Consider the following 22,355-nt stretch of genomic DNA (forward strand, 5'->3'; position numbering starts at 1 on the left):
AGATCTTTTTTTTTTTTTGCCCTGGTGGGAGAGATCTTTTAACTTCCTGTTCCCCACAGGCATTCTGGTCTCCAGAGCCTGTCTCTCTCCGGAGCTTCCTATCTATTCCTGCTGGGAGAGGCACGTGCGCTCCTCTTCCGCGGAGCTGCGTGGAGCCCTCCTCCAGAAGCCGGGAAGGGGTGGGGGGCGGTGGCGGAGAGGGTGCTGCATGTCCGTGGTCTTGCCGTACTTGGGCTGGCAAGCTCCCAGCATTTGTGCAGGCCCCCCTGTTTTGTTCTGTTTTAGAAACAAAGCAGAACAAAACAGTCTTTCCCTGGCTTCAGGAAACTTTCCTTCCCATGCACTGAGCCGAGATTTCTGGAGGCGGTCGCTCAGAATGGCTGAGGGTATGGGTTTAAGTCAAAGGATTTGGATTACATTCCTGCTTGCAACCTTGGGCAAATGACTTAATCTCCCTAAGCTTTACTTTTCCAAAAGTAAAAATAGGGGTGATTCCTAATTCTTTGTATTAGCATGGGGATTACATGAGAATATCTGCAGCATGCACTGCATAATACCTGGCATATTTTTGTTTCACTGTGCCCAAACCTCTCCTGAAGAGGGCCGAAGTGAAGTGGCCTGGTAGGGGAACCAGAGGGATTGAGAAAAAAAAACAAAACTGGCCTGTCAGGATAATGGAAGCCAGGGAAGGAATAAGAATAAATGAGGGTTTTGTCAGCAGCGATGACAAGGTGGACGATGTCCATGCCGCTAGTCTGAGAAAGGTGTGGTTGTGGCTGTAATACTTGGGGTGCGTATTACAAGCCTGCTCATTCTGGTTTACACCCCCCACCCCACTGAGCCCCAGATGTACAGAATCATAACCTAGTTTTTAACAAGAGCCTCCTGTGATGCTTACAGAAGCCCCAGGTACACACGAATCACCTGTGAGAGGGCCTGTTGTTGGGTAGGAAGGCACCTTCTCAGCAGCTTTGTGAACCTGAAGGACCTGATTCGAAGCCATAGAGTAGAGAATGGTGTAAAGCAGCCATTGGAGAGAATTTTTAAATTTAGATTGGGGTTGTAGGTGTGAGCGTGAGAAAGTATTTAAGACTGAGAGAAGCAAAAGGGGCAGGCATACAAGGCTGAATAGTCACAGATACTTTGTGGTAATTCGTAGCTGTGTTTTTACTCTGCATTTCATGAAATAACAGACCAGGGAAAGCTTTAGCAGAAAAAAAAAATGCCCGTATGATTTTTCTGTTAAAATACTGACTTGTTCATTCAAAGGAACAAGTGAAATATCACATGGTAGCTCTAACCAAGAATACTAATCTAAATTTGCTTTCTTAATTTCAAGGGTGTGGGACATGAAGAGGAGCCCTGGTGGAGGAAAGATGAGGCTGTCTATTCCCGTTAAGAGTTAGAGCCCCGGAAACCCAAAGGGGCAGTTCTACCCTGCCCTATAGGGTTACTGTGAGTCAGTGAGTTTAATTTGTGTGTGTGTGTGGTTTACATAAAGATCAGTATACAGGCCTATGGTAGAGTTGGACAGGATCATAGAGAACATTGACATCCTGGTTTGTAAGCCACTGTGCAGCACCTGAGGAGCAGCTCAGTAGCAGTGTGATGATAGGGGTGGGGAGAAGCCAAGCAAGCCTCCTGCCTCTTCCCTTTGCACCAGCTGCACTTTGGTATCTGTGTTGGTCTCTCTCTCTGGCTATAGCGTCTTTCCTTAAATCTCTGGTGATTCCTACCTTCCAAGTAAACAGAGAGGCACTAAAAAGTTGTTTGGAAGCATCTTGGTATGGGATGGACTTACTGACAAGGGGCCTCCATGTATGCAGTGAGTCTCCAACTTTAATGAGTCCCAGAATCATCGGGCAGCTTTATTAAAACACATTGACTTTCTGGGGCCAATGAGGCTGGGTGAACCTCTGAAACTATCACCATTAGGTAATCTTGTAGGGCCAGTGAATTCTTTAATATGGTTTCTCTAGCCAAAGTCTCTAACTTCCACCAAATAACCTTTCCTTTCATGGATCTGGGAAGAAGGTGGAGGGAGGTGCTGATAGGATTCGCCTTCAAGTAATTGCAAACAGGATTCCCTGGAGTGGCATCCTGCGGTGCATAAAATGAGCCTCTGAGAAGCAGGAGGAGGGATCTCATCACCAGCAGGAGTCAGGAAGGGAGCATGTCCTCTGGGTCTGAGATCACTGTTTGGTGAACCTCTTGGGCCAAGATGACAGCTATACCGTTAGAGTAGCAGAAGAGCAGGGAGCCAGAGCATGGGCAGAGGAAGGGACTTCCCAACCCATGGGGCAAGTTCAGTGTGTTTGTGCAAGAGGCTGCCTTGTGGAGTGGGGTGCCTCTTGGCACTTAATTGGGGAACTTGGACATGCTGACTCACAAAAGTGGAGCCTAGTGCCTTTGGGCACAGGGTTACTGGAATGGGGTACCTCTGGGCACTTAATTCAAGGAGCTGGGTTTGCTGACCCAAGGAGCTTGAGCTGAATGTGTTGAAGCTTATAGCAGAGGCTCTGCCACTCTGGGCGCTTATTAGCAGACCTGAAACTATGTAGCAGCTACCCTGAACATTTCTCACTGACTTTACAACTTCTCTTAAAAAAAATCATTTAATTGGGGGCTCATACAACTCTTATCACAATCCATACATACAGCCATTGTGTCAAGCACATTTGTACATTTGTTGCCATCATCATTCTCAAAACATTTGCTTTCTACTTGAGCCCTTGATATCAGTCCCTCATTTTGTGTCTTCTCCCTCTTGATTCGGATTCTTCCATGAAATCTTTGATCAAAATGTTCCCTTCCATGGCAACCGAGTACCACTCAATTCTTCTAGGCCTCTGACAACCAAACAAACCACGCTGTGGTTGTTGCATCTATTTCAGCTCATAGTGACTGGGCCTAAAAAGAGGGTATCCCTGCCTGTAAATCTTCCTGGGAGCAGCAAGTCTCAGCTTTCTCCTACAGAGCGGCTGGTGGGTTTGAACTACTGACCTCATGGTTAGCAGCCTAATGTGTCACCCACTATGCTGCGCCTGCAGGGTTCCTCGGTCTTCTGGCAGAGGAGGCCTTTAGCCACCCTTTCCATCTCTTCCTTCTCTTCCCGACTCTCCTTCCTCTGTTGTCCCAGGACGCCCTAGTGCTTCCAAGGCCGTGACCTTTCCAAAGCAGCTCACCAGCCCTGTCAATGGGTTTGAATTGTCTAGCCCAGCACTTAACCCCTGGCACCACCCACAGCCTCCACCTTTGTATGGCACCCCGTAATAAATGGCTTCCGAAAGATCCACTTACGGTTCTCCCCTCAGCATTTTCCCACAGCCCTGCTGACTTTCCGGAACCCAGGTCTGAGACGCTTACCCTGAGAATGGAATGTCCTCTCTGTGTGGGATGGAAGGGCACCCGGTTGGAAGAGCCCCACTTGACCCATGAAAGCCAAGTGCATGGTTTTCCGGGGTCCCTGGGGAATGCAAGTAGTCAAGCAAAGCCTATCCAGATGCACCCAGGAAATCAGGCCTGGCGATCTGCTGCTGAAAGCTCACAGCCTGGAAACCTGCAAACTAGATTCATTGCCTTGGGATTGACTCCTCCTCCCTGTGACCCTGTGGGGCAGTTGGAGTGCTCCACAGAGGTTCTCAGGACTGATCTTTTACAGAGGAGACTGCCACCTCCTCCCTCCCAGGGGGAAGCTGGTGGGTTTGAGCCACCGGACTCTATGGGAGCAGCAGGGTGCTTTAGGCATTGCAGCACCACAGGGTCACTTTCTGGTGGGAGAGGGGTTTTTTTGCACACTTGGAAGTGCCCCGATCAGGCCTAGACAAGACGACAGACAGCCACACCACCACCGCCTCTTTCACAGAGCTGCATGACCTTGGCCTACTGTGTTACTTCGGTGACCCTGTGATGAAAGAGTAGGCGAAGTCCACCAGGAAGTGAAGAGATTTGTGGAAGCATGCCATTTTTATGCCGGGCGTCATCTAATGAGGAACACCAGGATGATCGTCGGGCTAGAGCAATCATAAAGGAGCCGGAGAGGTCCTCTAGCGGAGGCATTCACTCCACAGGTGAAATAAACCCCTGAGGCTTAGCGATCTTAAGGGGTTTGCCCAGGAGACAAAGCTGTAGGATCAGAAATCCAACTCATCTGTTTGTTGGTGGCAGTGAGACTTGACATCCTTGATTGGGTGACTCCCCCACCTGCTGGTGATGCGAAGCCGAGGAGGGGACAGATACCATCGTTCTGCACACGAGGCTGGTGATGTGTCTCCCAGTGCAGCAGCGTGGCCATCCTCTGCTGGTCTTTCAGGCATATGAACTCTTGACTCTTAGATTTTACAAAATTGCGGCAGATTGGACAACTTGTGCCTCTGAACATTGTTCATGCCCAGTTTTTCTCTGGGCAGTTGTTCAGGGACTTGTGCTCATTTTTTAGGTGAGCCCTTTTAGTGAGCAGGTAGAACTGAGAGGAAGATTGTGGTCCTACTGTGACGTTTGTGATGGAGACTCATTTGTTACAAAGTCGCCTGTGATCTTGCTCAAGTAATACTGAGGGCAATGCTGCTAATTCAGGGCACTGGAGATGGAGGCGAGAGCTTGACCTTGGCTGGAAGGGTTCATGGGGAAGGATGGCTGGGGGCACACCCCGGGACGGTGGTCTCTAGCCAAGCAGCCTTCGGGTAGGCCACCCTGGGGCTGTTGGCAGGCTGAGAGCATTTCAGAAGTCTGTGCTCAGGGTGCTTCATTGTCCTCAATGTGCCATCATCTGTCCCTTGGCTGCACTGGCTTCAGCTTGTAGGCTGCTTGGTGGAAAATGAGACCACAGTGTGCTTTGAGAGGTGTGTTCCTAGCCCCGCATACATATTATATGTGTTAGTCTGGATTGACTAGAGAAACAAATTTATAGACACTCGTGTGTAAGAAAGAGAGTTATATAAAAGAGTAATTGTACATTAAGAAAACATCCCAGCCCAGTCCAGATCAAGTCCAATATTACCCCATATGTCCATACTAGTCCATAAATTCCTCTTCAGGCTCACGGAACACATGCAATGACACAAATGCAGCAAGATCACAGGCCAGTGGGTGGAAAGTCTTGTGGATCCAGTGGTGGTGGAAGCATCTCAGCTCTGGCAGGGGTTTTCACGTGACTCCTTTAGCTCCATGTGTCTTTTCTACAGGAACATCTCCCAGGAAGTGAGCCTGTGTCCCTCCTTCAGTGAGCTATTTGTCCCCGCAGCGCCTCCAAATGAAGTCATCAAGCTACCACCTGAGTAACAGGCTACACTCCACCCCTTCACTCTTAAGTCTCAAATTGACAACAGATTATGTAGCTACCACGTTACAGCATGGCCTCTCCTTTCCCACTTTTGACGTGTTGAGTGTCGGGCACTCCCGTTGCCTCTCTGACCTGGAACCATCTGGCTTTCCTGCAGCAACTGAGGAAGGAAGGCCTTTCCCACCAAATACCCGATCACATCATCACACAATCCCAGTTAGGGTAGGCTACCAGGTATTGGCAGCATTTCTCTATCGGGCCAGGTAGTCGATATTTTAGGGTTTGTAAGCCTTACAGGCCTCCAGCTGCAGCAACTGAACTAACTCAGTTGTTGGGAGTACAGAAGCAGCTGTAGGCAGTCATGCACAAATAGGTTTGGCTTTGCTCCAGAATGGGTGTGGGCCAAGCCTGCTGGTATAGTTCACTGACCCCTGTGGTAAAGTTTGGAGTAGTTTACAAGTGCCCTATTGCCCTTAACATATTCTTCTATAGTTTCAACACCGTGTCCAGGAATTGCAGGCATTTCTTGTTAAAGAAAGACTGTAGATTCACCAGAAGTGAAACGCTTCCTTTTTCCATATCACTGCCAGCTGTCGTGGGCCTGCACTAGTCAACTGTGAAATAACCGACATAGCAGAAGTTACCCTTAACTGTGGCATCTCCTCTTTGAAGTCTTGCTCTCGCTCTGCTGCAGCTTGAAGCTCAGTGTTTCCAAGGCATTCACTGAAGACACGGCTCCAGTTCCGGCTCAGTTGCAGCTGAGGCTGCTTGCCAAGTGGTGAACCAGTGGGGAGACCATGGTGGCTCCTGTGTCCCAGTGCACCTGGCCAGGGGTATCCAGGCTTTTGAAGGGAAGGGTCAGAGTCTGGGCTTTGGGCAGGCAGAGTCGAGGGATCATTGTAGTTTGCCCAGTTTAGCGGGACACCTGGGTAGAGTGTGTAATTGCTGATCAGAACACACAAATGCTGTTCAAGAAGCAGGCCCCATCATTGCGGGCGGGCAGGCAGGCAGACAAAGTGGTACTCTACATCGGAAGACCATTGGGCAGCTTCTTACAACTGCCAGAGCATTCTCCTTGATAGTTACCCAGAAAAAGTCACGTCCATGCAAAAACCCACACGGGACTGCTTATAGCTAGTCTGTTCATAATTACCCCAAACTGGAACCAACCTAAGGCAAATCTGCTACTGAGTCCTTTCCGACTCATCGTGACCCTGTGGGACAGCTGCTCCACAGGGTCTCCTAGATGGAGTCTCCAAGGACATTGCCTGGAGCTGCTGGTGGGTTGGAACTTTTCTGATTGCAGCCCATTGCTTGACCCATGACACTACCAAGGCTCCTTTGCAGGCAGCCAAGATGACCTTGAATAAGGAAATGATGAGTAAGCAGACGTGCACAATCATACAATGAAATAATTCTCGGAGCTAAAAAGAGATGACCCATCAAGACATGAAAAGATGTAGAAAGACCTTAACTACACGTTGCTGTGGACAAGATCAAGGATCGCCACCTTCAGTGTGGATTACAACTCCATGTAACAAAGACTCAAATCCGCACAACTGGACAGTAGGTTCAAGTTGTCAAGGATCTTGTCTTGCTTGGGTCCGCAATCAATGCTCATGGAAACAGCATTGATCAAAAGGTGTGTTGCATTAGGTACAGCTGCACAGACCTCTTTAGAGTGTTGAGAAGCAGGGGCGTCACTTTGAGGACTAAGATGCACCTGCCCCAAGCCATGGTGTTTTCCATTGTCCCATATGCTTGTGAAAATGGGACATTGAAGAAAGAAGACCGAAGAAGAATTGATGCATGTGAGTTGTGCCTCTGGAGAATATTGAAAGTACTGTGGACTGCTAAAAGGACAAACTGATCTGTGTGCCAGAGGGCTCCGTAGAGGCAATGAGAGCCAGGCTTTTCTGGCATGCTTTGGACGTTGCCAGGAGAGACCAGTCCCTGGAGAAAGGACATCACATTTGGTAAAGTGGAGGGGTAGCGACATGTAGGAAGGCCCTCAACCAGATGGATGGATGGGCACAGCAGTCGGCCGAAGCACAGGGACAATTGTGAGAATGGTACAGGACTGTGCAGTGTTTTCTGTTCCGTTGTGCATAGGGTCACTCTGGGTCGGAACCGACTCGATGCAGAACAACAGTCTGGGAAAGAAGCCAGTCTGAAAAGGCTCAGGAAAGCATGATTCCAGCTGTAGAACATTCTGGAAAAGGCAAGACCATAGAGACAGATAGTGATGGCCAGAGATTTAGAGTGGGAGTGGGATGAATGGGTGAGGCATTGATGTTTAGGGCAGTGGAACTATTGGGTATTAGACTGTCATGATGGCGGAGTCTTGTCTAATCCTGTATAACCATGCAACATAGAGGGAACTCCGAGGTCATCTACATTCAATAAACAAGTTGCTTCTGACTCCTGGTAACTCCCTATGTGTCAGACTAGAACGGTGCTCTGTAGGTAGGGTTTACAGTGGTTGGTTGGTTGTTTTTCCCAAAGTATATTGCCAGGCCTTTCTACTGAGGCACCTCTGGGTGAACCCAAACAGTCAACATTTGGGTTAGTCACTGAAAGATGTCACCCTTAACTGGGTAACAGGGATTCTTGTAAGTGATGGACTTTCGTTCTAATAATATATTGATAGCGGTTCATCAGTTGTAACCCATATAATACATCAGTATCAGTAAGAGGGAAAATGGGGGGGGGGGGGGCAAGGGGAAGGAAGAGTGCCTGGTGGTGCTGTGGGTTAGGCTGCTAAGGGCAAGACTGCCATTCAGGCCCACTGGCCACTCCCGTAGATTTACATTCTGGGAAACGACGGGTGCTGAGTTGCTATGGTCTCAAAAACAGTGGGTGGGTGTCAGGGGGCAGGTGGTGATGGTGGGGGTAACAGTATGTGGGAGCACTCTGCACTCTCTGCACAATTTTCCTGTGAACCTAAAACAACTCATTAAAAAAAAAAAGCCCTTGTTAAGCGCTGCAAACTATATGTCCCACCCGACTGCACAGAAGCGTTGGAGACTGAGGCTGATCTTTCTTCCTTTGATTTCTGTAGTTTGCTGCCTCAGCGCTTAGGAGTCTGGTCTTACTTATTCGCTCCGCCCGGTAGCTGCTCTTCGAATGGCCACTTAAAAGGAGACTTCTGAGCGAGGCATTTCGGTGATGCGCTCCCTCGCAGTGAGCTTACTTCTCTTGTGCTGATGCATAAAATCTAAAGGTCGTGGAACCTTGACACTGTCCTGAGGACCCGCAGAACATGCTGTGCCAGCTTGCCTTTCAAGCAAAGCTCTGCTGGCATCAGCACTTTCCCCCTTAATTGTTGTCAACATGTTGTGTGTGACAACAGTTGTATGTGACAGCAGTTTTGCCCATGTTTGTTGCCACAGTCTTATCACTGGCTTTCCAGTCCATGTCCACCCCTTATATTGTTCCCAAATGCTAGCGCCGTGTTTCCATGGGTCCTGTGGGTTCCCACTCTCACTGTGGCTGATATCAGGCTGCCCTCCCTTCAAACCCACCACTCCATTGCTCCTCCTGGTGTAAGGGTCGTCTAGGCAGGCAGGTTGGGGACTCTGGAATTGGCGCTCTCTCGTCCTCTCTTAGCTGTGTTGTTTTGTGGCATTTCTGCCAATCAGTGCCATACTTATCTGCAGAATTGTAATGCCCTATCGTCAGGGACTGTCAATAACTGCATGTAGTGGGGGGGGGGGAAGCTCTACAGTAAACCAAAACAACTCCCTGCCATCGAGTCGGTACCCACTCATAGTGACCCTACAGGACAGGATAGACCTGCCCCTGCAAGTTTCTGAGCCTGTAACTCTTTTTTCTAAAGATCATTTATTGGGGGATCTTACCTGCATCAATTGTATCCAGCATGTTTGTACATATGTTGCCATCATTATTTTCCAAACATTTATATTCTATTTGAGCCCTTGGCCTCCTCGTGACCCCTTGATAAATTATTAGTCATTTCATAAGAACCTGAACTCTTTAGGGGAGTAGAGAGCCTGGTCTTCTTCTACAGAGGAGCTGGTGGTTTCAAACTGCTGACCTTGCAGTTAGCAGCCCAGTGCTTAACCACCACACCACTGGGGCTCCTGTTTCTACAAAAGGTGCTCAATAAGCCTCCGTCCTTAACTTAAATCTCCTTCACCCTTTCCTAGCCCGCTCTCTAACTCTACTCGCAGGTGGAGCATTCTAACAGACAGATCCCTTAGGGAATGGCCCTGTGCTGTTGACAGATTCACTTCTGAAGGCTCAGCTCTGATCATGTCATTTGCCTGCCCCTCACTGAGTGACTTCCCGTTTCACTTCACTTTCACACAGCAGGTTTCCCAGCAGCTCTGTCAGCGCCTGCCATGCGTGAGCACGTCCCCAGGCAAGCAGGGTAGCCAGAGCCCCTGGGATGTGACCTTCCATTCTGGTGGGTGGTGGGGCGCCAGAGGACAAGAAACAAGCACATCTACACAACGTATCCGCTAGTGGGAAGTGCTGTGAGGAAGAAAGCACAAGTGGACCAAGGGTGCTGTTTTCAGTGAGGGACCCAAGCTAGCCTTGCCGAGTGGAGATCTGAGGGGTGTGGGGGCAAATTATGAGGTGGAGGGGATCTGCGGGCAGAAGGAATGACAGTCCCTCAGGGGAGCCTCTCTGTACTTTTGAGAGACAGCAAGACGTTGCAGTTGGAGTGACATAGTCAAGTGTTGGCACAGGAGGCCAGAGAGGTCCCACTTCCCCTTCTCCCTCCCCCGCCCCCAGGCCCAGCATGGTCGGAGCACAGCGGCACAGGAAATGCCTCAGTAAATACTCATTGAAAGAATGAAGCCAATGAGTAACCATTCATCCACTTACTTTTGAGTGAAGAAGATTATTAGGGGTGCGGCTGTACTGGAGAACGATGGATCCACTGTCAACCATCCAGGGAGAGCACAGGATGTCCCTTCAGAAGAAAGGATGCTAACAGCCGGAGCGTGGCTCGTCTTTGAAATAGAGCATAGCTCCACTCCTGGTAGTTCTTAGCAGTTCCCTGGCCCCATTTTAAGGAGTGCTGGTGGAACAGTGGGTTAAGCACTGGACTGCTAACCAAGAGTTTGGTGGTTCAAACCCATCAGCCACTCTGTGGGAGAAAGATAAGGCTGTCTGCCTCCAGAAGCCATAGGGAATCAGCTGTTCTGTCTTACAGCGTTACGCTTAGTTAGAACGGGCTTGATGGCAGTGGGTGGTTTACCCTGTTTGGGGTAGAGCTTGTCTCTCTCTCTCTCTTCTATAATTTTCATGTGGTACCTTGTTAAGTCAGCAAGATGTCTGGGAGGAGATGTTTTTTCCAGACAGACCACCTCCCTTGGTGGAGGCAGATCATGGGGGTGTAGGAGTGACAGGTGGTGACCGGTTTTCTGTAGGATTAAGAAAAGGGGCTGTTGATTTCATTGAACCTCTGCTCATTCTAAGCTGGCTCACCGGAATCCAAGAACTCAAGAAGGGGAAGCGTAAGGAAATTCCATTGCTGTTGAGGACTACCAGCACTACCAACCGCTGGGTTTCTAGGGCTGCCTGCTGTGCCCTTTGTGCTCCAGGTCCTACAGACCTGGTCCTCTGCCTTTCTCCCTAGTTGCCATGGCCGCCCGCGTTGGCGTCTGTTCACGACCTGTGTTTCTGTGATTGGCATCTCTGCGCGCCTCTCTGGCTGGGCCTATCCTCCTGTGTGTGCCAGGTGCAGTCCTTGCATCCTGCCCAGGCTCTTCCACATTCTCTCTCCCCAAGAGGAGATCTCCGCGAGAGAAGGGCCAGCAGCCCCAGGTCCTTTTTGCTCCCACTCTGGGCCAGCACTCCATCCATTGGCCTCCTGAAGCGTTAGACAGCCTTGTCCGTTTAGCATTGTCTTATGGTCACAAGTGTGCAGGTCTATTTCCATGCCAGCCTGTGCTGCTTGTGGCAGAAACCCACGCCATCTTCTGGCTTTGACCCTGGCAAAGTGTGAGTGGTTGTATGACGGCCCATCCCTACAGAGTCATGTCCCTACAGAGTCATGTCATATCCATCCAGGTGCAGTGAGTCGCTCCGCCACTTAACTTCCATGGTACCTTAACCCTTTGTTACTCACAAATGTCCTTACAGGATCAATAGCATCAGCATCACTTGAGTGCTTTAGAAACAATGACAATATGTAATTGATCAAGGACTCACCAGGGTGGAAGGGTGGAGAAGGGAGGGGAAAAAAAGAGGAGCTGACGTGGGCTAAGCACTAGGCTGCTAACAACAGGGTTGGCGGCCGAAACTCACCTCCTAGGGAGGAAGATGAGGCTCCCACAAAGATTTACAGCCTTGGCAACCCTGTGGAGCAGCTTTGCCGTGTCCTGTGGGGTCAGTGTGAATCATGGCAATGAGTTATACATGGGGAAGCACGGACCGCCTTGCCTCAACACTATACTCTTACTGCCTTGTTTTACTGGTGTGTGGGAGTGCTTCGCTCCCCTCCAGACATTGAGTTCCTGAAGCTCATGTAGATATTTAAAGTTTATTGTGCCAACTAGGCTAATAAACACGTGGGGTTAATTGAAGGGCAGGGAGATAAATGGCCCAGTGAGCCTCACCTTTCTAGTTCTCCGGTATTTCGCTTTCTGATGGTCAGACCAGGGTGCAGCTGCCCTAGCCAGTTCCCTGCTTCAGCTGTCAAGGTTCACTTCCTGCAACACATCCCTGAGGAGAAGCCATATGGACCAACCCTGATGCAGCCCAGGGTGCTGGAGCAGCCATGTGGAGACCCCTGCCAGCACTGAGATGCTTACACGCTCACTGATTCGGCTTTCCTCCTGCAGTCAGAGTAATTTGCGTGTGTTTTGTGAGATGGAAGAGGACTTTGTGGATTGGTGTTAGACATATGGGCTAACGTTGGACTTGTGGGCTTGGGCGACACTGGGTTGGTATGTTTTCTTGATGTGCACTTACCCTTTATATAAAACTCTCTCTTATACATATGAATTTCTGTGGATTTGTTTCTCTAATGTGTACCCAGACTGACACACATGGACCATCTGTTGCCTCGCACAGTCTGTGCCGGTGACGGGTGCTCACAAGTATTTGCTGAGTGACCCAAGGGCCCCTGGCATTATTTTCGAGATGCGCCCTCAGCCAACATACCGAGGTACTGGCTTTATGAGGTGCCCGGGGCACTGCTCTGCGTGGAAGTCAGCCCTGTCTTTTGCAGCATTGGGGGGCATCTATAGCATGGTGGGGAGGTGGGATAGCTACCAGTCAGTCCCAGGTGTGCGGCTACATCGTTATTCCAATAATCACAGGTGTGATTGATCTACTGTAACTGCACAAATAATTGTTGGGGGCCTAAGAGGCAGTCGTTATGTCCAATTTGGAGGTGTTGGGATCGTTTATGTAGAGAATTATTTATTATGGATTAAAATTGGTGTTTTAAGGATGAAGAGGATGACGGATGTGGTGGGAGGCCCGAGCTCCAGGCTGGGGGAAAGGTTATGCAACGGTCCAAACATGAAAGGGGGCGTTTGCTGTGTTTCCCAAACTTGTAATACCTGGAGGATCAAGGTGGGAAGGGAGTTTGGGGAAGCGGCTTGGGTGCAGATCATGAGCTTCTTCAGTCCTCACGGTATGGAGTCTGGCCTCCGTTCGTCACATGCTGTTGGTACAGTGAGGTGTGTCCTTTACAATCGTACCAAGATTCACCTCACTGACTCTTGAAGACGCTGCCTTGTTGGATGGAAGTGGGAAGAGATGGGGGCAGACCTGAGGGTTTCAGCATGTTTGATATTTGGGACTCGAGCCTCGTCTTTTTTTTTTAAGTACCAGCTGATCAGCCACTTCCTTACCGCCACTCCCCACCCCCTTCCTGAGTCACTTCCCATCTAAGGACAGAAATCCAAGTTGTGTCGGTAGAGGCTCTCAGACAGTGCGCTTCAGAATGTTGGCAAAACCCAGGACTGACTGCAGCATTTCCGTCCCTTCTGCTTGCTGTGAGGACTGATTCTTCCTGCCTGTGTCCGGAGGGACGAGTGACCCTCTGCCCATTTCCTGGCCAGTGGGGCGGCCATTAGTAGGCAAGGTCAAGGAACACAGCATCCTCCGCCCTCAGGTTTCTACATGCCACCCTGTTAGAAATCTGCCTGAATAAGGTAGCTGTAGAGAGCCGGGTTCGTGTACTCTAGGCTGGGAAGTCGAGCCCTCCCCAAGTTGGCTCCACGCCCTGCCAACTTCTTGAACTCTTTACTTCAGTTTTCAGATGAGGCTAGAGAGTAACTCATCATGCTGGTCTCCACCTCTGTGCCTCCCCGCCGCCGCCAGATTCCCCAGCCCCGGGCCACATGGTGGACACTGGAAACGGATTAATGCAGCCGACGAGGGACGCTGTTGCTTGTTTTCGTCTCAGGCAAAGACAGGACTCCCTTTCCCTTTGGGGGCAGGGACCCTTTTGCCATCAAGGACCATTTGGATAGTTATACCATCATTCGTGGGCCATGCAAAATCACCAACTTAAAAATGAGCGTACTACATTTGGTTAAACATTTAATCAGCTCACCCCTAATGTGGTGGCAAGAACTGCTTCCCGGTGGTGAGAGACGCCAGGTTAGGTGGTACTGATGGTTTCACAGGCCTGATACAGCCTGGCACTCCCCCCTGTTCCAGGTGAAATGGGTTTTGGGACTCAGTAAACACACCTGAAACTGAGGCACTGGGCTCAGTGCCAGGGCACAAGGCTGCCCTTTCCCTGGGAGGAACTTGTGCCTAGATTTAGAAGCCTTCCCTAGGGCCAGGGTAAGTAAGAGTGGAGGCTCGGATGAGGCTTGGACCAGTGTCACAGAGGGGCGAACTGACTACCTGGAGGTCAGGGAGACCCCTCAGAAGAGGGAGCACGTAACCTGAATCATAAACAGATGATGGAATAGTTCACCAGAAACCTAAGGGGAAAGGATCTAAGCAGGGGGCACAGGGTGCTTTGTGTGGATACTTACCATCCTTGTATAAAAGGGCTACAAGGTCTGCCATTGTGTGTTTGAATTATTTCACCCAGCCGCATGTCTTCCCGATGCACCCATGCTGTGTTTCTCAGACGCCTCATTCTCAACTGCCGTCGGGTCGATTCCAACTCCGCCACAAGGTAGATCCTCCCCTGTGGCATCTGAGAATGTAACTAACTCTTTACGGGAATAGAAAACCTCGTCTTTCTCCCAAGGAGCGGCAGCTGGTTTCAAACTGCTGACTTTGTGTCTAGCAGCCCAACATGTAGCCAGTATGCCACCAGGACTCATCATTATATTTTATACAAAACAAGAGAAAACTCACTGCCATCGAGTCATTTCCGAGTCACAGTGACCTTATAGAACAGAGTAGAACTGCCACGGTGAGTTTCCGAGACTTTAAGTAGTTCCCAAAGCAGACAGCCCCATGTTTGTCTGGCGAGCAGCGGTGGTTTCAAAGTGCAAGTCTGTGCCAGCAGGGCTCCGTCTGGTTTGTAACCGTTTTGTAGTATTCCGTCGTATGTATATACCACAATTGGTGGATCATACTTCAGTGGTTCCCATTGCTTTGCTGTTGTGGTACGCCGGAATGAACACGTGCATCTGTGTATTTGCCGTGCTGCTATACTAGAGCTCCAGGGGTATATCTGGGGGTAGAAATGCTGTCTTACAGGGCATTTCTCTGGGTAGCATTTGTGCTACTTTGCAATCCTCCCAGCAGCGTTTAGGGTATCAGTCCTCCCCACACCCTTGCCAGCATTTGCAGCTGTCTGTCTGTTTTTATCAGTGCCATTTTTGCAGGAGTAAGAGGATTTGCATCTCCCTGGTGGTGCTGTGGGTTAGGTGTGGGATGGTTCACTGTGAAACTGGCAGTTCAAACCCCACAACCAGCCTGCGAGAGAAAGATGAGGCTGCTTACTCTCGTGGGGTGGCAGTGGGTTGTAATGGCCAATAAAGGGACGCTGATGGTGCAGTGGCTAGTCCTGCACTGCTCACTGAAAGGTCAGTGCTTCAAGGCTACCCGTCTCTGTGGGAGAAAGATGTGACACCCTTGGAACCCGCAGGGGCCGTTCCACTCTGCTCTCAGTGGTTGCTTCTCCTGGGAATCGGCTCCATGGCAGGGGCTTGCTTTATGGGAACAGTTACGGGTCCTGAGCTTATGTTTGATGCCCACTTGAATGCCCTCTTTGGTGAAATGTCTGTTTGTGTCCTTTGCCTGTGGACATGAATTGGGTTGTCCTTCTGTTGTGGAAGATTCCTATATATCTTAGAGATTAGACCAAGTCTTTTTGACAAGCGTTTAATATGTAAGGGGTCCCAGTCATCTGATGAGTCTTCTGTTGTCACTTGTTAAGACTTGATGCATTGTAGCTCCCCCACCCCCCTCTACTCAAAAAGGATCGTCCTGTTTCCTTTCAGAAAGACTTGCACTTGTTTGGGTCATGTGACCTGAGAAGGAGGCAGAGCATTGGACAGCTGGTATGAGGCGGAGTCTGCAGCTAATCATAGGTTCTAGTAAGATTTCTAGAGGCAGACATTTAAATCAAAGTGTTTTCTGTTCATTTTTAAGTAATCCTAAATAGTTAATCAATCTGAACATTGTTGATATCGGTAATGGTTAACTAATATGTAACATTAGATTTTACTATTATAATAAGCGTTACAGTTCATTGAAGATTTTAACAGACTGGCTGGAGGGAAATGAGTAGGAGATCCCTGTGCCCCCTGCCTGATCTCCAGTCTCTGTTCTGAATGTACCCGGCAGCCTGCTCTTCATTTTGACGACAGCCTTTAGTGAAACTCCCCCCATCGTTTTGAGAGGGCAGGGAGGGTAATTTCTACACCTGATCTTAGCCAAAAGGCCGAGAAGCGATTCAGGGAGGGTAATCTGTCTTCACAAGGAAGGGTGGATCTCTGGTGCTGAATTTTACCAGAGAAGAGAGCGGGTGTTTTAATTTCAGCCAGTATTTACTGAGCTCTCTGGATGTGCAAGACCCCTGCCCCCAACGTCTGAGTAAGACCGTAGCTGCTGGCGGAGGTCTAGGGCTGGGCTGGCGCCCTATGTGGTTGAATAGGACTGCTTGATATCTGCGGTGTCTCCGGTGTGCAGTCTCCCTCATTCATTTCGGGGTAGCCACGGCTGCATTATGTGCTGGAGCCAAATAGCATTTAAACCCTACAGGGCTGGGGAGGGATGGAGAGAGAGAATATGGATCGTGTAAGCATGATCAAGAGACGGAATTTAATTAAAAAGCACATTGGTGGTTAGCAGGCCTGCCCAGGCCTGGTGTGAATACCTCTGTTTCCATCTCAGCTCATTTATTTCTAAAAAGGAACAGCGTTTCCTAGGAGACAGGAGTTTATTTCAGAGTTGACCTCCCTAAAGGCTGGCCAGTCCTTACTGGTTCAACAGCGGAGTCCGCGGACACCAGCGGAAGATGAGGTGTGATTTGGGCTGGGGGTCTTAGGTCAGCAGCTTGTTTTCTGTAGACTGTGTCTCCGCCCCTTTCCCTCCGCTTACAACTGCTGTGCTGTGCATCCACCGATCCAGCCAAGATCTTTGAGGGAAGATCAGGTAAGTGGTCAACGCAGTTTCTCAAAGGCTGAGGGAGAGCAGGGGCAAAGTGCTATCAACATAGCATTTCTATTGTACCAGGCAATATGTAAGTAAATAATCTAAAGATGATTTAAAGTCCATGGGAGGATGTGTGTGTGATCTGCAAATATGACCCCATTTTATTTCATTAATCAATTTTTTTCAATTCTAGAACATTTTCTTCCTTGTAGTCAGTTATTCGTGTAATTTTTTTTCTAATTGTGGCAAAAATATACACAACGGAACATCCCCCATTACCACACCTTCTACTTGTGTAATTCCATGTCATCGATTATACTCTTTGTGCTGTACAGCCACTATTGATTTCCTTTGCCAGATTATTCTGCCGCCATTGACACACGCTCGGTGCACCCAAGGCAACAGCTCTTTCCCCTGCACCTATGGTAGCCATTGGGCAAGTTCGGGTTCTTCTTTTTTTTCCTTCACGTTTTTCTTGATACAGTGTTCACATATCACATACTTCCATGATCAAATCACTTTTAAAATGAGTTGCACACTCACAGTCAGGTCTGGCGCTCCCTCCGCCCTTCCTCATTCATTGTTTGCTCTCCAAATCTCCTCACCCTCCGGATCTCCCGCCCTATAAACCCTTGCTTCAGTTATTATCTCTATGCATCTGCTCCTTCTGTGCTTCACAAACTGGGAAACCCAACAGAGACAATAAAAAAAACAAAATAAAGGGACATCGATAGAATAATAATATAAAGATAATACAAATAATGAGTAAGAAGAAAAGAGCACCATCAGCAGTGAAAAAGCCAGGGAAGAAATTTTTGTCAAGAAATACTTGCATCTAGAGCAAATTCAGGTTGGGTCAAGAGGGGGAGGGCAACTGAGCAAGTATCCAGGTCAAGCCAACGCAATCAGGATTACAACGATCGGTTTGTTTGAGACCCTTGCCTTTGGCTCGCAGTGGTTCTCAACCTTCCTGATGCCACGACCCTTTAATGCAGTTCCTCAGGTGGTGACCCCACAACCATCACATTATTTTCGTTGCTACTTCATCACTGTCATTTTGCTACTGTGATGAATTGGACGACCCCTGTGAAAGAGTCGTTCGACCCCCACCCCACCCCCCCAAAAGGGATCACGACCCACAGGTTGAGAACCGTTGGGGTAGAGGGCTCAGCCAGCAGCTTAATCTGACTGGATATTCTGCAGATGGGTTTTGGGCTCCCACTGTTCTCCAGTGTTCTACAAATTGAGTTCATAATTTTAGCTCTGATACTTTTCCCTTTCTTGTATTTGGATTTTGTTATTGTCATCTTTGGATCACTCAAGCTCGTGTGCTTCTTCCATGTGACCTCATTTTATATAAGGGACTTGAGCCACCTGCAGGGTTGGGTATCCATGGGGGTCATGGACCCAATCTCCCAGGATGCCTAGGGAGACTGTTTGTTTCCTGTTGCTCCACAGCAGAGGTCGGCACACTTTTCCTGCACAGGGTCCAGGCAGACAGTGCCTCTGACTTTGCCACTGGACACTGCCGCAGGTAGGCGGCTTTGCCATTGCGTGGGCTTGGCTGTGTTATTTTTTGTTGTTCAGCCATTTAAAATGGAAAACTATTCTTGGCATACAAGCTACATAAAAATAGGACGCAGGCCAGACTTGTCCCCTCCCCTACAGATAATAGGAATGACTTCTGAAAGTTGTCTGTCGCAGATAATCATTTTATTGCTTTACCCCGCATCTAGCATTTGCTGCACACCCTGCACTGTTTTAAATGCCAGCTGATTTGATTCTCATAATCACCCCATGAAAGAGGTGCCGTTTTCCCCCATAGGACAGGTGAACAAATTGAGGCACAGAGAGGCTCAGCAACCAGTCTAGGGCCCCAAAGCTGGTAAACAAGGAGACCCTCGATTGGACTCCAGAGTACTTGTTCTTATTTGGGACTACACATGCTGTCTCACTTAAAAGAGTTTAGCATTATTATTGACTTGCTAACCTAGAAGGTTTCTAGGGATCATTTGATCCGTTCCTACAACTTTGCCATTGTATAGACTCATTTTTTTTTCCAGTTTATTTACAGAGCAGCTGGTGATTTTGAACTGCAGACTTTGTGGATTGCAACCCACTGTGTAACCACTACACCACCAGGGCTCCTAGACTTGTTCTTAACACCCCAGCTTCAGATGCTGATGGCTCAGATTGGTGCCTCAGTAAAATGATGGATCACGGCCCAGCCTGCACTTTCCTCCTCCCTTGTGGCTGCCTCAAAGCTTCACCGCAGCCCCACTGCTCCCTGAGGTACTCTGCCCGCGCAGGCTGGGCACCTAACTGTCTGCTTACTGTTTTATTTATGTTCCTGCCTTGAAAGCAGGAGTAGCAAAATGTTTTCTAACAAAGGGGAACCTATTCTGAGTATGTCTTTTGCTTTCTTTGGGCACAATTGTCTCACATGACTCCCGACTCAGATTTTTGCCCTGGCCTTTTCTGCTTGAATCAGCAGGTGATTAGCTGCTTGCACGTCCTGAGTCCCACCCACCCGATCAGGCCTTCAGCAGCATTTTCCGTGTCATGCTGTACCACCCGAGAGCAGGGCCAGGAACGGAAAGCTTCCAAGCCTCTCCAAGAAAGAAAATAAGAAAATGGGAAAGTGGGCAGGGGGGTGGGGGGTGGTGTGTGTGTGTGCGTGTGTGCGTGTGTGCATGTGTGTGCGCGTGTGTGTGTGTGTTTACATACAGTGATAAGGTAGTCAGGGGAGGTGCCCACGGTTTGTGGTTCCTCTTGGTTAGTCATAGCTTATAAGGGGCCTCCAGGCCTCAGGGATTCCCCAGGATTGATGCAGGGGTGCCCTAAAATCCATATGTGCACCCATCAGGAACAGGGTAAATATTTCTTACTTGTGTTTACTGTTTAATTTTCAAATATACGAGGGGGGTTTCAAAACATGTGGGAAAATGGAATTGAAAGATTCTACAAACTCTTTTGACGCCCTCTCCTAGATCGATGCTATCATGACAAAAACAAATGGGCTCTCAAATTCACGTGGCCCCAACCACTAGCCACGGGGTTCACTCCTACCCAGGGGCTCCTCTGTGTGTCAGGAAAGGGCTGTGTGCGCCTTGTAGTGTTTGCTTTTTTGGAAGCAAATCTGCGGACCTTTCTTCTGAGCCGCCTCTGGTGAGTTTATGCCTCCACCCTCTCTGTTAGCAGGCTCTGGATTTGTGGTTGGCTCCTATAGTGGACTCCAAGCCGGGCTATTAAGTGAAGAGTCAGCAATTTTAAACCACCACCTGCTCCACAGGAGAAAGATAAAGAAAGCTGTCTGCTCCCGTAGAGACTTAGTCGCAGAGACACTGAAACGCACAGAGGCCGTTCTGCTCCCTCCTACAGGGTGGCTTTGCGTTGGCATCAAGCGACGACAATGAGACTCTTATAAGCACAACTCCTACCTACTGGAGAAGCTGGTCCAGTTGCACTGCTCTATTTTGCTGGTGAAGAAACTGGCTCAAGGGTGCAGGGAAGAAAGTTACCTAGGAAACTGCAGAAAGGAGAGTTTCCAGCAACATCAGCTCTAGGCTGAGTCTTCTGAGGCCAAGGTCAGACACTGCCTAAGGCCATCTTTAGAGTCACGAAGTGTACATCTGTGGTATCTCCCTGTATCTGGTTTTTGAAACAAGCCTATTATTGTTTTGATAAATGTTAAAATGAGGCAAGTACAGATATGAAAAGTGATGTTTGGAGAAGGTAAAGGTCAATCAAGGATTCTGCATTTTACTTCAAGATGTTAGCAGACCGGGAAACAGTGCTTAGAGAACATTCACAACTGAGAGTCATTCTGTGCCTGTCGTCCGTGCAGAGACAGGAGAGATCCATCCGGGAGAAAGCTCCAGTGAAAAGAGGAACTCCAGTATCTAGAGGTTACTTGTGGAGCGTGAATTTGCAGAGGAGACAGAAGAGGGACAGAATGGAGGAGGAGGAGGAGGAGGAGGAGGAGGAGGGAGCCCAATGAAGTAGAGCTGCAGCGGTCCGTCCCCTGGGTGGTGTGGTAAGCCCAAATCCAAACCACCATGGACTGTCCAGTCTGGTCCACTGGTAGCCACCAGATCTGCCCCGCTGGGCTTCCAAGGCTGTCCGTTTTACAGAAACCATGATCACACCTTTCTGCAAAGGCAACGCCTCGGCAGGTTCAAACTCCACCCGTTCAGTCCGCAGCCAAGCTCTTTAAGGGCTGTGCCACGAGGGCTCCTTGCAGTGGGACACGGACACCACCAGAGCTGCATGCTTGGAGTGAGCAGGAAGGAGCTCATCAGCTGTGGTGTCCCATGAAGGCCGCCCTCAAAGCTTGGCTTCCCAGCTTCTAAAAGGAGATCCGTTTCGTATTTCATTCCTCTGCCTTCTCACGAGCTTCTGAGACGATCAAATGTGAAGGTCCTTGAGAATGGTGGGTGAGACCGGCATTTGACGGAGCCACAGAAGCTGTGGGTGCTGCTGTTAGGTAACCCTGAGTCGACCCTAACTCCCAGCCGCCCCGCCTACAGCCGAACAACACAATGCCTGGTCTGGGGTCATCGTCACAAACCCCACCCACAAGCAGCTCAAGCTAACAATGCTTTAAAATCTTGATTCCCTCACAAAACGGAATGAATGGTAACTTTCTACTTCAGGGGGTTGCTGGGAGGAGGGAAATGAGAAGGAAAGACACAAGCCTGTGCTTAATGGGTCGCTGGTGCAGAGACTGTCAAGCGAACTCAGTAAGTACACATCTCAGGCTAGGTTCTCTAGAAGACCAAAACCAGTGACGGTTTACAAGTATCTTTAAATTATTTTGGGGTTTTTTAGAAGTGTCTTTAGAGAAAAATTTACATCGAGAAAGTGACGCATCCTCGGGGAAAGTTCAGGCAATTCCAAGTTCTGTGGGTTAGATGTCAGCCTGGAGCCATCTCCTGACTCGTGTAGCTGTGGGGAGGAGGGGTGCTGATGAACCCAAGATAGGCAGGAAAAGGGCAGGCTGGTGGTTGCAGATGTGGCGGAATCAAAGGTTGGCAGGTCAGATGGCAAGTCCATGGTAACTCTCAGGTTCCGCAGGCAGTAGAGGTTGATGAGCCAAAGGGAGGATCCAAAAAGCAAACAAGCTTTCTACAGTATCCATTTATATTGAAAGCAGACCACACCCCCAAGGTAACTTCCTTTCCATTGACTGCATCAAGGTTGTAACCTGAGTCAGGGTGTTACATTCTAGCCTAATCTTGAGGTAATTGCATTGTGTTAGGTCAAGTCAGGAGAATCCTGGCCCAAGCAAAATCTATCACAATAAGCATCCCCCCACCTGCCTTTGTGTGTGTGTGTGTGTGACATTTTTAAACTGAAATAATAAATTAGAGTGTGTGGCTTTTAAAAAGCCTTTCACACACAAAATAATATCATAGAATTCTAGCATTGAGACATCTCTTACGTAGTCACTTAATAGTCCTAGAACCAGTCCAAGATCTCCCTAAATATCATTAGGTAGCGGGTTCATATTCTT

General features: G+C 49.1%; 1 protein-coding gene across 2 annotated transcripts in view; it reads left to right on the top strand.

The window, feature by feature from the left end:
• KLHL18 (kelch like family member 18) overlaps positions 1-22,355 on the top strand; it is a 49,520-nt gene that overhangs the window by 1,114 nt on the left and 26,051 nt on the right. The gene's annotated exons all lie outside the window — the stretch shown is intronic.

Source organism: Tenrec ecaudatus, chromosome 4 (genome assembly GCF_050624435.1).
Source record: "Tenrec ecaudatus isolate mTenEca1 chromosome 4, mTenEca1.hap1, whole genome shotgun sequence".
Lineage (NCBI taxonomy): Eukaryota > Metazoa > Chordata > Mammalia > Afrosoricida > Tenrecidae > Tenrec > Tenrec ecaudatus.